A 14,245-nucleotide genomic window follows, 5' to 3' on the forward strand; every position below is an offset into this window, starting at 1 on the left:
TACATACGCCTTGACAAACCCAATATTACTTCACCCATAAGTGGTGTAGGACATAAAAAGTGGGAATTCATATACTGATAAATAAAAATTTTCAATAAGTCATCCCATTCGCCTATGAGACTGCAAGAGATTTTTCATCGCATTTAAAGCATCCGCACATTCGGACTGGAGATCTCACAAGACGTACAAGTTTTTAGCAAACTTTCGTCTGGACGTCTTGTAAGGTATTTTAATTTTTATTGCGGTAAAAATTCTGAAAGAAACTTGAAACTTTAAAACTTAGCTTCGTTGCAATTATTTTGTTACTTTTATAGAAAAACACTTGTGTACTTTTCCACTCGTCAAACTGAACAAATTTCAGTCGGTGCACGTATTCTATTTCTTGGCCGCGTCTTATTTCCAAATTTTTGTCGCATTGGACTTCTCTTTTTATATAGCCAGTCACTCAGCGAAAGTCGCCTATTTGTGCAATAGAGTAATGGTCAGAAAGAAGTGCATAAAGGAATAAAGATGAGTATGTAATGGCCGCAGCCTGGTGCTCCCAATCATTATAACTAGGACTTAAGTAAACTCGACGGCACTTGATATTTGAATCCGCGAACAGTGACTTGAAAGTCGCGATTCTTACCTACTCTGGCAATCGGGCGGATAATCTGAGGCGGTTAGCCAATGCAGTTAGCTAAAAATGTGAGAATAAGCGTTTGGTTTTATTCGGCTGCTTGAGACCCAAAAGTAGATTAGATAGATTTCGCTGGCAGCAAATCTTTTTTTTTTTGTCATACATGTTTGCTTAGCAACATCACAATTGTGCTGGTCCAGTTGCAATCAATACACCAAGCTTTAGCATCTCGATTGGTCGGTTATTAGTGTTTATTTTTCTTGATATTAATCAGAATCCATTAGTACTAATATTAATACTCCTGGACGAGCTTAACGTACCATTTGCTGCGAGTGACCTAGTGAAGTAGAGTAATAACGACAGCAGAGTGAACAAAAGCAGGCAAACACGTACAGGACACTCTTCTGGTATATTAATCGTAACGTCTTATGCCTCCACTAGTTAATAAATCAAATTTCATTATTTATTAAGAGATTACTATAATGATTTATCTTTACAGAAAACGTGTGAAAACTTATTCTGAAGCTTTAGGGAAGACCTAAGATTAAATTGGAAACATAATTTTCAGTTGTCGTTGGTACAATTTCCTCTGAATAATTCGATTCTTCTTCAGTTTCATCTGGCATTTCTGTGGTAGTAATATGCGGGAGTTTCTGTGCGTAGGCAAACTTTATAAATGAACTCGGTGAACAGCAGAATATAATGCCAAAATTAGCATAACCGAAGGTAGAACGAACATTTTCCAACCAATAAAACTGATCGCATATATCCGGGCAGAATTTCACATCGCTCAGCTCAAAAAACTGTGTAATAGAAGTTCAATGCACTTAGATGCATTCAATTTTCAAACATCATTATATACCTCAGCGTAAGGTGAATTGTAACCGAATACATATAAATCAGAATTGTCGTCGACGATTGATTCCAAATAAATCCATACGTATCGTGGTGCTGTCCCATTCACAAAACCATTCTGGATAGAGAACAAAATTGAATTTTATAACACATGTCAAAGTCAAGAAACCATGTATTTCTGTACTTGAACTTCCAAATATTCAAACTTTTGAGGATTTGCCCATAATGGGACCTGCACTTCATCCAGTGTACCCATGTACATCTCATAGCTATTATTAGTTGTATGCTGTTCTAAAGCGTTCAAGAAACGTTGCCAGTTGATTATACGTAAATTTTTCCACCATAATATATCCAACAGTTCATGATATTGATTGAAATAACGCATAAATGGACCGCTTGAAATAATGTTGCTGTACTCATAGTGAACCAATCTTAACCAGGGATTGCTTCTTCTTATTGCGTTTAAGTGAAGAAGTAGAGCTTCATTTCTACGACGAAAACAAAAAAAGACAAATTTTTTTCATTTCAACACGTTTACCAAAATCGGCGTTCAAATTAGTTGTCATCAGCGGTCTTCCTTACGCCATGTAATAAATTTCTTCAGAATGTCGTAACAATTACAGTTTGTATGTTGAACACAAATTTCTTGAGCAAATATCCGACAGACAGACAGACAGAGGTGGAGGTTAAGCTTACAGCTAAGAATAGCGACTTCCAAGTCTCAAGTGTGGTGCAGTTTACATTCGTCGTAGCTATAGCGAGTGCTCAGTCGGTGTATGTATAACTCTTAGTACCAGTTAGGCATACACACACTAGCCTGCGCCTGGCACGTCCCTCTCTCTTTCTCTTTCCTTCATTTTTTCTGACCGTCACTGTGTTACGCGGACAGAAGATGACCCTGAGTAAAAAAAACAGAGAAAAAATATCCCTTTCTAAGATCTTCAATAGACCTTCGAAACCGAAACATCTTAACATAATACTTGAAAATACTTTTTTAGTAATCGCTTTTTTTTTTTGATGACCCGCTATTCACAAGGGTGTAAGCACGATGACGGTCATTAAGAGAAAAATAGAGAAAGAGATTTGCTTTCTTATGATTAAACAATTGTGTTCACTTACCCGATATGAAGAGGTACTGTATTTAAAATTTTCACCTCACTAGAGAGAGTTTTTGGTTCAGGCAAATCATTTATAAGGAGAGGCAAAAACTGTAAAGAAACAAATTTATATAAGCTGAATATGTATTTTGTAGTTAAGGCGCGACAAGCCAAGTAATGTAATATATTATGGCAACTTTTCCATTTCATTATGTTGAAAGGAAGAAAAATACTTGAGGACCGTGCAATGTTCATCAACCATCTAGCAGGAAACTTCATAGGTACGCCTACAAAGTATACACGTTCTTGATCATAGAATAAATATAAAATCTCAATTCATTTAAGCATATCCGTCTGACCGTACATATAATATTAATGGTATTAAATAGGATATCGGGTTCGCATGCGGCAAACAACACGTTGGAAGTCTTTGCGTGAATTTTTGCGGTCGAAATAATAGGAATTGCTGAAAAGAAACGCCCACCGTACAGCGTTAACTGTTTGCCTTTTTTGAGAGGCAAAGAAATCGGATTTTTTGCTCATTACTCAGATATTGCGGTAAAAATTTTCAAGACTATTGAAATTTTCCGCTTTTCTTTGTGTTGCTTTTAGAGAAAAGGTTGTGGATGTAAAAGATTTTGTCGCAGGCGAATATAATTGTTGATGTCGTTTAATTTTTTCCCATTTTTATAAATTTTTTTCAGTTTTAAAAACTTGTCGCTACATTTTGTTGCTACATTTTCTTCAAAAATTTATTATATCTGCCCAAACTACTCACCCTATTCACTTTCCATTCGTCAGGTTTCCGTTTAATTGTTTGATATTTTATGGATTGCAATGAAAATTTTTTCAAATCATAGCAAACATGGGCTAAGGTACGATTTATATTCAGATTATTGGTGGACAATTCAAATATTTGATGTTCTTCTCTGCACCAAGAAGTTTTTCCTTCACTAGTTTGCACGGATTCCACTTTTATTGTCCATTCAATGTTATTGCACTCCACTGCGCCTTCCGTTAGGAGAGTTAATGCACTTCCTTCATGCAAGTACTCTAGTAAATCGTTCACACATAAAATCGTTAAATTTCTGCTATCCACATATTTTATTTGTGTAATCAGTGGGGAGATTTGACATTCATAATCCCAAGACTCACAGTTTATTTTGACTTTTACACCGATATTTCTAGAAAACAAGAAATACTTTGTCACACAAGAGATTTACATCGCATGCCAATGCAATATTTTTACTTAAATTTTGCGGCACAGTATCCATAGATTATTTCTCCTTCTTGCAGTTTTAAGCGATTGCTTATATGAGGAATTTTAAACCAGCGATCCCCTATCCGTTTTTCCAATGAAGGAGCATTTTCCTTATTATCTGGGATATGTAAAATGCACTCACTCCACACGCGTGCAACAAAGCAGGATATAAACCATAGAATCAAAAGCTTCAGCATTTTATATTTCTCTTCTATTTAGTAGTTCTTCACTTCTAAACGTCTTTTCAAAGACTAAATTAATCCGTGCACCTTAACAAGCATATGAAGTGAAATTATGAACGCGCACTTCCACACATAACGATGCACAAAGTAAAGTAAGCAATGCGCCGACAGCAGGTGTGAACAACTCAAGGATCGCAACGAACATCAAAGCCAATATGAGCGCTTTTTTACGATTTTTTAAAAAAAATTGCAAATTAACCCTTTCGGGACGATGCGCCAATGCCATATTTTGCCGTATCCGGTCTGATGCGTGTGCTACCATATCTGCGAACATATAAATAACTACCGCATGTGGACGGCGTCAGCCTAGATGAACCCACATGTAATGTATGCAGACGGTGGGTACGAGGCTTTGCTCGCAATAATGTCATAAGTATGAGTAGCCGAACAGGCTAAAATCGCAACTACTAGGTGTTCGCAGATTCGAAGTGGTAGCGTTTGCTTTGTCCGATTGAACGCATGCCCGCTACTCTCAAAAGTTCTTAGGTTCTATTTCTGATCCTCACCCAACAAAATTGAAAAATATCAAAGAGGAAACTTTATCTGTTTATACATATATTTTAGTAAGGTCCGGTTTGATAGTCGTTCAAACCTAAAAGAATTGCGTCAAGTTCATTTTCCAGCCCGATCTTCAAGTCGAACTAATATGAAATAAGTAGATATTGAAAAGTGAAGTAAACATTTCTTACGTTAGTATATTTTCCCAAATGTATCTAATGTTGCAATGGTGTGAGTGCAAAGTGAAGTTTTTTTGCTAGATATTGTATTGCTAGATAATGTAAATCGTAGTGTGGTTGCATTTTGAGGATCAAATTTTGGAATTTCTTCATAATTGTTTATAGATTGGATGTTTAAAGTATACAGTAATGAAATATCTAAACCATACAGTAATAATAGTCCCGTAAATATTGTACACATGAGTTGTCCTTAAGTTAATTAAATGTTATTGCAATTTAAATAACAGTAGAGCAAAAGAAGAGAGAAATGGGACTTGAGACGAAACCCCGATTTTTATTTATTTTGAAAATAAGTCGTGGTGCTGTGGGCGTGCCCTCCAACCGATTTGGCCGATTTTCAATACCAACCCCCGTATAAGAACTTTCGATATTTTTGCCCAATTTGAAGTCGATGGCTTAATTTTTACGGCCAGGAGAATGTATACGGACGGACGGACTGACAGACATGGCTTAATCAATTCAGAATTTCATGCCGATCGCATATGCACACTTTGTGGCGTTGTTGGGCGTTGCAAACACTTTAACAAATTAATATGCCTCTCATCCTTCGCTGATGGGTAGAAAAATATCATGAAAGTAAAATAAAATTATTATGAAAGTAAAATAAAAGTATCGTGAAAGTAAAATAAAACTATCATGAAAGTAATTTCTGAGAATCTTTTTGTAGGAATTTGAAAATTGCTTTTCATAACATAGGCTGCTGCAGAAATAATGCTCACAATCAAAGTCGAGAATTTCGAAATGATTCTCTCTCATTGCTCAGTGCATTGTACTCTTGCGTGGATTTCTGCGTAAACGAACGTAAATAGGAGGATTTTTTGCTCTTAAAAATATTAAATAGCTTTTTTTCTTCTTCTATACATGCTACTCTAGTCTTTATTTTTAAGGAATTGGGTGAGAGAGGGAGAAACAGAGAATGCGTAAAAAATTTGCGTGAAAAATTTAAATTAGGAAATTACGTTGTTTGCTGCGTTTTCTACTAATTTATATAATAATGGGCAAGAAAATTACATTCAGCTGTAGCCGAGTCTTTTAAGCCTTCTGTGAGCATTTAATAATTAATGTTTAATAATTAAATGATAGTTTCTTTTATACCAAAATGCATTTCTCTTCAAGTTGACTACCGACTCTACTGAAATTTTTTATTTTTCATTTTCAACAAAATATTTTAGTTCTAATCTCTTAAAAATTAATACAAAAATGATAAAAGAAAATATAACACAAAAACACTAAAATTAATTACTTGTATATTACATTATATTATGGTCCCTATATCAATCTCCCTTCTAGAAAAAGGACTGATGCGGTAGCAAGTGAAACCTGATTGCTTTCGCAGATTTGTATGTGTTTTGAATTGTTGATGTGTTGTTCTATGTTGTTACGTAATAACTTTCAATTCAACCTCGTATATGATTTCGTGAATCAGAGAATCTGAATATCTGAAATCCTAAAATCTATTTTTTTATGCATTTTTTACCCAAGTTAGTTAAAAAAAGAGATATTAGACAATTTTACAAAACCCTTACCGCCCTTTGTATTATTTAAAATTATTATTATTATGGAGTTAGCGGTAGGCAAAAAAAGAGCACAATTCCGACGTGTAAAGGTTTAAAATTTCTATCACAAATCCTAGTTAGTGACCGCCTGGCCTTTAAAGTGTGCGGCGTTAATTTTGATGATGAAAATTAGTGTTTATTGTAGATGGCAAAAATTCTGAGAATAAATACGCAATCAAACCTAACTTTTAATGAAATTGAATAAATGTGAATGGACAAAAATATATTTTTGAAAGCAGTATCGTTAAGTCGTTCTATATTTCCCGTACACTTCGCATTACAGCACAGAAACATGGCCATTCCGTGGCAAATTTCATGTATACGCTTGGAATTTATATAAGAACATCATCACATCACTTGGGCGGCTACTACCTGCATTTAAACTTTAGAGTTTTGAAACTGTAATGGGTTACGTTTTAAGATGTCTGCAATTTGATGTGATGACCTTGTTTGGCAAGCCTTTGAAACGTGAAGAGATTAAAAGAAAAACTTACTCCATAAAAAAATCCGGTAAAGTTCAAGGTTTTTTTCGAAAATTTTACACAAAAAAAGTTAATTTGAGAAAAAAAAATTTAAAAAAAAGTAAACAAAAGTGTTTTCTTCGTTTCTAATAACGATACCTTCAGTGACTCAATCAATAGAATAGACTCAGTTAAAAGCCATAAGCAGATAAGTAATCTTACAACATATAATCGAAAAAGCTTAAATCTTTTCTTTCGCCAGTAACAACCAGCATCTAAATAAAATACTTGGTTCAATGAGAATGAATAAAAGACTTATCAATATGGATTGACTACTTATGGAAGTAGTCATCCCTTTCAGACCGTAAATGTCACCATGAAGGTTAGATGCGAATAATAGTCGCCTAGATAATGCGATGATACTCTTATCTAAATTTCAAGCCTATACTTTGAATCAACAACGAAAAGCCCATGTTTATGTGCTAGGATGCGAAGTGTACGAGAAGTGTACTATGACTTAATAATATTGCTTTCAAAAATATAATTGTGTACATTCACATTTATTTAATCTGATTAAAAGTAAGACTTGGTTACCTATTTATTCGCAGAATTTTTGCCACCTACAATAAACACACATTTTAACATCAAAGTTAATGCCGCACTTTTCAGAAGCCACTTGGTTACTAATCAGGAAAGGCTTTTCTTCGCTTTCGGTGACTCAATTAATAGGAATGAAAACCATAAGCAAAGAAATAATCTTACAACACATAGTCGAGAAAGCCATGGTCTTTTCTTACGCGAAAAGTATTCAGAGTCTCTCGAAGTACGAAGCTATGAGGTTTGTTGGCGACGGAGCCAACCCACAGATACTTTTGTTGGGATCGCAAAAGCTTATAGCTGACGAGTAAAAAGTACAACATGTACTGATTAGTGTTGGTGAGTGCCGTAAAATCAATTAGTGACGTGTTAATTTCTGAGTCGTCTCTTTTTTGGTGCGCGTCTTTTGTATTTGAACTCTTACGAAGCGGCGCGTGCATCAGTCACTTTTTTTTTAGAAGGGAGTAACAACAAATTAAAATGTTAAAGACACATGTATGGATGTACATCTAAATATGTTGGGACAACGCTTATCTTGTATATATCATAGCTTAAAAACTATTGAAAGGAAGAAAGTTTGATAAAAATAAAATATTGTGTTTGATGATAAAAAAAACTTTAAAATACGTATCAATATGTGATTTCTTGACTTAGCTGTTTTCGGATCGATACACATACATATTTTGCTTTCGCTTTCGTTTGCCAGGTGGTGTCGTCCTTTATATACGTCGCAGCTTCGCTTGACTTCGATATCTCCCGTTTGCTTTGTTTTAGGAAATGCAATCTTTTTGGGCACTAGAAATACTTTCTCACCGGTCAACTTGCAACTCGCAGGAACTCTTGCAAGCAAAAAACAAACCAGCAATTAGTCATTCCCCATTATTGTCAAACTTCTTAATTGTATCGAAGTTTTGATTATAATTATTTGTCTTCGTGTGTTTATGTGCTTATCTGTAATCGTAGCGATTCCTTTTAGGTTGGTACACATGTACTTTTAAATGTAAACATGAATTGGCAGGGTACGTAGATTAGATGATGCATTAACCTTCTACTGTCAACACTTGTTCAACACCTTGAAGTTGTTGGACGTAGACGCTTTCGAAAATTGAACTTTAATCTCGATACTTTATATAATGGTGATGGAAAAAAGATGTTTACGAAATTATAAACTGATGAAGATGTTTAACGAAATGTTTGGTTGCAATCGCTAGCTTCCTAGGTGTTGTGATCTCGGAGGTTGTGACAATGCTATTGATTGATATCAACGGTCACCAATTTCGCGACGCTATCGAATTCCTCTTTAGTAGGGTTAGTGGATGGCGTTATTGTAAATGTTCTTGAATTTAACAATTAATTTAATTTTTATTGCTCCTTATTTGAGGACATTTCCATTAATTTCACTGATTAATTGAATCTTTTTATGTTTTTTGGAAACTTATAGTTTTCTTGCCAACCAGTCTAAATTGTCGGTAATTTATTTAACTGCTATGGTTACACGCAAAATGGTACGATATTTTTCGATTAAATTTGACTAATGTTGCAAATTTTTTACTTTTACGTTTTTTTTTCTTTACAATTTTTTTTCTTTTTCTCATTTTGATAGAAATTTTTCATACGATGGGTTTTTCAATAATTTTACTTATGACGTGGCCAAAATATATTTTTCTGACAAAAATGACAAACACAATATAAATGACAACCAAACGAAAACATCATAGTCGAACTAGGCCGACTGTTAAACATCCTACACCACATTGTCTAACACAATTCTTATTTTTGCTATAAAACACAAACAATTGTACACGGTTTTTGTAGGAACTTCCTATTATGCGACTGTATATTAACAATTAGATCTCTTTGCAAGAGGCTTACTTTCCGTGGGAATGGTTGTGCCCAACAGGAGAGGCAGGATATGTAATACATTTGCTGCTGGTAGGGACAAACTGGGTTCAGCGAAAAGTTACAAATGTGTCATCATTTTAGAGGTAAATCAAATATAATAGAAATATGTTAATAGATTCGTAACTTACATTCTAACTTGTTTCTTTAGATTGAAGAAGACCGAAGGCAAAACCTAAACTATATTACGTTACCAGTTTCTACCTTTATATGCTCAGTGGTGGGTACGTCAAAACTCGCCCAATACCTTTGCTTTACTTCTCTTTCTCCACATAACGCTGTTCAATGTAAATCGTCAGGGGAAAAACAAACATTCAGCAGTGGGCAGGCGGAAAAGACGGCAGAATTTATTACGATAGCTTTAAAACAAAAATTGCAACTCATATGCCGCCAGATGAGCGTAAACGAACAGAAGGTGAAAGTTTAGCGGATAAACTATTCAAGTACATATACGGCGTGCGTTTGAATGAGTGATCAAGATTTATTGGAGATCTTCGAAAGCGAAATCAATTACTTAAGATTTTTAAAACAAATGACTGATTACTGCAAAACCTTGATTAATTTTCATACATATACCAGAAATTATAAATCAAAATTGATTAATGCGGTGGCTATTTTATGCGCTGTAAGGATTTAAGCAAAGCAAACCCAAATCGCTTGAAAGACTATTTTGACGTGTTGAAAGTTTTCGAATTAGAAAAACTGCAACGATTTGTTAAATTTATATGCTGAGAACATAAATTGCAAAGAACTGTTCACACGGGAGCAGCCTAGCTTTACTATTTCCTGCTAGTTTTTACAATGGAACGCTTAGCAGAATTGCAACAAGCGGTGGAATGCAAGGAATTTATTAAAAAAAAAATGTTACAACTTTTATCAAGAACTTCATGAAAAACTTCCTCAAGATCTAAGGAATTTGGAGCAATTGGAGGCTGCCTTCTATAGATTTCTGATAATAAATCATCCCTATCTTAATTATATGGATGAAAAGTGTGTTGCTTGCTTCTTTTCAACGGAGTGGAACACGAATAAACCACGTATTAAATTGGCCCGTTATGATTTGCTGAAAGAGTGCCTTCATCCCTACCTATCTTCACAGCAATTGGAAAGAAAAGAATTAATGTATCCTCTCCTAGAAGAAGCAATTGAGAAAAATTTAACACTGGACTTGGAAATATTACAAAAAGTGTATTTGACTTTTAAAGGGGGTTCTATGCGTGCTATTGAAAAGCCTTCTAAAGCCGCCCAGATATATAAGGAGTATGTTAAGATTAGCAACAAATTGATAGAATCGGGCATGCCTGCTACGGAATGTCGTGATTTCTGTCGAAAACAATTCAAATTTCACGGCGTCGAAAGTTATCAATTGCAGCTGATAGATGCCATTTACACGAAGACCTTCGAAACGTTAACTGAGCTCCCCGAACAATCCCCAATTGTTGTCAACTTTATTTCTCTAATGATTTCAAAGTCTTTAGACGCTTCAAACATGCAAAACTTAACGTATGAAAAATTACAACTTAACGGTTTTCTGTTGCAAAAATGGATGAGGGTTTCTCAGGAACTAACTAAGATTCTAATAAAATCGTGAAATCCACACAATGGCAGCAATTTTATGAAATTTGTTTAAAACAAGGCATCGAGCTTAATGAAACAGAAGCCTCGGATAATGAACTACTTAAGGCCTTACTCCTTCAACTTTTATCGTGCTTATGTGACTACCTACCGAAAGATAATCAAGAAGCTCTAGGTTCCATAGAATTTTCGCAACTATTTTCAACGATTTTTGAGCATTCAAAATTTCAAGCAATTATTTTAAGCTCGATTAATGTAGAGCGAAGAGCAGTTATGGTATGTATTGGCCAAAGAATGCCACGCAGGACTTGAAGCGCACCAAGTTACATTAATACTGTCTGCTTATCACGGCCGTCTGTCCAAAAGTGATCGTTTCGCTTTGGCTTTATTAAATCTCTATGAAAGTCATTTACCCCAAGAAATCCAGCAGTTTAAACCGTTTGTTTGGGGTGAGACGGAAGGAAGATCATTGAAAGCTGCAACAAGCAGAGACAACAATAAGTCTAATGATGTCTTTAATTGATCCGCAGGTATGCGAATATACTTTAGAAAATTTTCTAAATATGGCGTAAATTGAACTCTTTGCAACAATTACCAGGGTTAATGTTTGAAAATCCTTTAAATCGCTTATGGTCTTTCGAAGGCGGTACTCATGTGGAGAAGAAAATTGAAAAAGGAGATGCCGAGTTTTCTGCTTTTCACGTTTCGCCAAACCGCGCTTTTAGTATGCGCGGAGAAATATTTTGATAAATTAGTTTTACCCTTAGTACGGCGGCCAAGGCTGTTCTAAAATTCAGGAATATGATAAAGAACTGCTGGATTCAAGGCAAGTCGATAGTGATAGCTGTTTGGCTTTAAGAAGTTTAATCACAATGATTCAGAGTATTCCCGTTTTCATTGTACTCTTGTTTACGTACATTTATTGTAAGCAGAGATGAGCTTATGAAAATTTGTATGACATACTACTGTTAATAGCAGAGTAAATAAGCGATTTAAAAGAGAACAATTTTGGATGAGCTACGGTTAGTAATGGAGATAGAATATTTTACTAGGAGAGGAACAAGAATTTTTTTTTTTTTTAAGGATCATCTGTGACTGGTTGGGAATCGAGATACTATGCTTTTAAGCATTTATTTCTCACGTTCTTCGTTTCATAAGAAGTAAAGTAGTAAAGAGGCCTGAAAATAAGCGAACGCAAACGAAAAAAATCGTGGTTTCACGCTTAATATATGCAACAATGTGTTTATTATTTATTTAATTTTAACGAGTATTTTATTTATTTTTAATGAAAATTTCTTACTTAGTTGATGATATGTTACGGTTACGGCTAAAAAATAATTTTTTAAACAAATCATAAAATATCAAGGATTGGTCAAGAACGTAAATACTGAAAACGCGATTTTACTTTTACATTCCGGAAGGCAATACCCATCGGTTGCACGTTTACATTCCATTCAAAGGCACCACATGACATGATGATTTGAGTCAAAATATCCGATTTATACACTAATGAACCTTGAACACATTCAACCGTTATATTTCTCCCTTGTACGTATCGTTTTTCTTTCCGTCTTCGATGATTTGTACAATGATCGTCCTTAGGCTTGCATGTAGTTCCGACATCGACCATATAACTGATATTCCTAACAAAAATATAAACCCAATTTTTTATAAACCGAACACAAATGTGCATTGGCTTTTTGACAAAATATCATTACCTGTGTTTCGTTTTGCAATAACCGCTGACAACTTCGCCTTCAAGCAGTTTCAAACGATTGGCTATATAGGGAACTTTAAACCAACGTTTACCAACTCTTTTCTCCCACACAGGAGCGTTTTCCCTATTGCCGGGGATTTGCAAATAGCAAACACATCGAACATTCGAAATTATAAAGAAAATAATCAATAGAATAATAAATTTAATCATTTTTCTATATTTTTTTATAATGCGTTCTCTTCTTCCGAACGTTTTCTTAATGACTGAATGAATTTCTTCGCATTGTTAAGTTTATGAAGCAAAATTATGAACATATGCCGCCGTATACGAACTTGTACAAGGCGAAGCAGGTGTGGCTGACTCGTTCCATCGAAACCATCACAGACTCTTCTTTACAATCTTCATTCGGCTTACAAGTGATACACTTGGAAAAATCATATTGAACAAAATTAAGATAAATTAATTACATTTATTGTGCAAGTGCGTGCAATTATTTCTTATTATTATTATTATTATTTTAATTTTAGACTAATGAAATGAATTCTTAGACTAAAAAAAGACATTGAGCACTAGCAACACAGGCTATCGGCTCAATAATTATTTCTTATTATTATATTTCTTGTACAATTCAATTCTCCCGCAAGTTTTAAATCAATGTAGGCATGCCGGTCCCTCTGTTAAATTTTTTTTTTTTTTCAAAGAATGACAATACACGAAATTTTTTAATAAAACTTTATACAATGACATTTTCCGGCCAAAATGAATTCCATCGCAGACCATTCTTTACATAACGCCCTATCCTCAGAAAAATCGTGTTATGAATGTGGACAACAGGCACGGAACGGGGTTATTTCTTGCAGAAAATTCTGGCCTTTCGATCTTATTGATGAAAATCGGCCCAGCACTTTTATAAGACATAAAAATTTGCGAAGTTAAACTTGGATTGCATTGACATGTCTTTCTTACCCTCGCCCAGAGGATAGTTCTCAATGCAGATGAGTGGTAAGCCCTTATATAGTCCAACTTTTAACGCAAATAGGTGAAGAATGAAAAAAAAAAATGTTTCATAAATGTGAGCAAACCCGGTTCATTTTTTCTCTGTAACACTCGATAGAATGTTTTCACTAATTTTATAAATTTTTACTTAACATCGTTGTACAAAACTTACAATTTTTATGAAATTCTTCTCTTTGGATTGTAGTAAGCGAAAGGAATGAAACATTCGAATGAAAACTCGTCCTTGCGGGCTTTTAAAAAGCTCAGTCTACTTTCTTTAATACTACTAATAACTACGTAGCTGAAAGACAATTTTTATGAATTTATTACGTGGAAAAGATAGCTCCTACCGGGAATTAAACTTCATTTGATTTAGGAGTGTTTTCTATTACGGCATTTAATCATAAGCGCATGCACGGACGTTATCCCGAAGTACTCTCTGTAGTAATTAGAAATGGATAGGTTTTCTAACACTAAAAGAAGATTGTTTTCTAGAGAGATTATTTTCCAAGTGTAGATAATTGTGACAGTAGCACTTGACTTAGTATTTTAGTACAGGCACCTGCAGTCCGATTTATCGTGCAAACGGGTGCTGAAAATCTGTGTCTGTGATCATTTTGTAATTGTTTGTCA

This window comes from Glossina fuscipes, unplaced genomic scaffold (assembly GCF_014805625.2).
Source record: "Glossina fuscipes isolate IAEA_lab_2018 unplaced genomic scaffold, Yale_Gfus_2 2, whole genome shotgun sequence".
NCBI classification, from domain to species: Eukaryota; Metazoa; Arthropoda; class Insecta; order Diptera; family Glossinidae; genus Glossina; species Glossina fuscipes.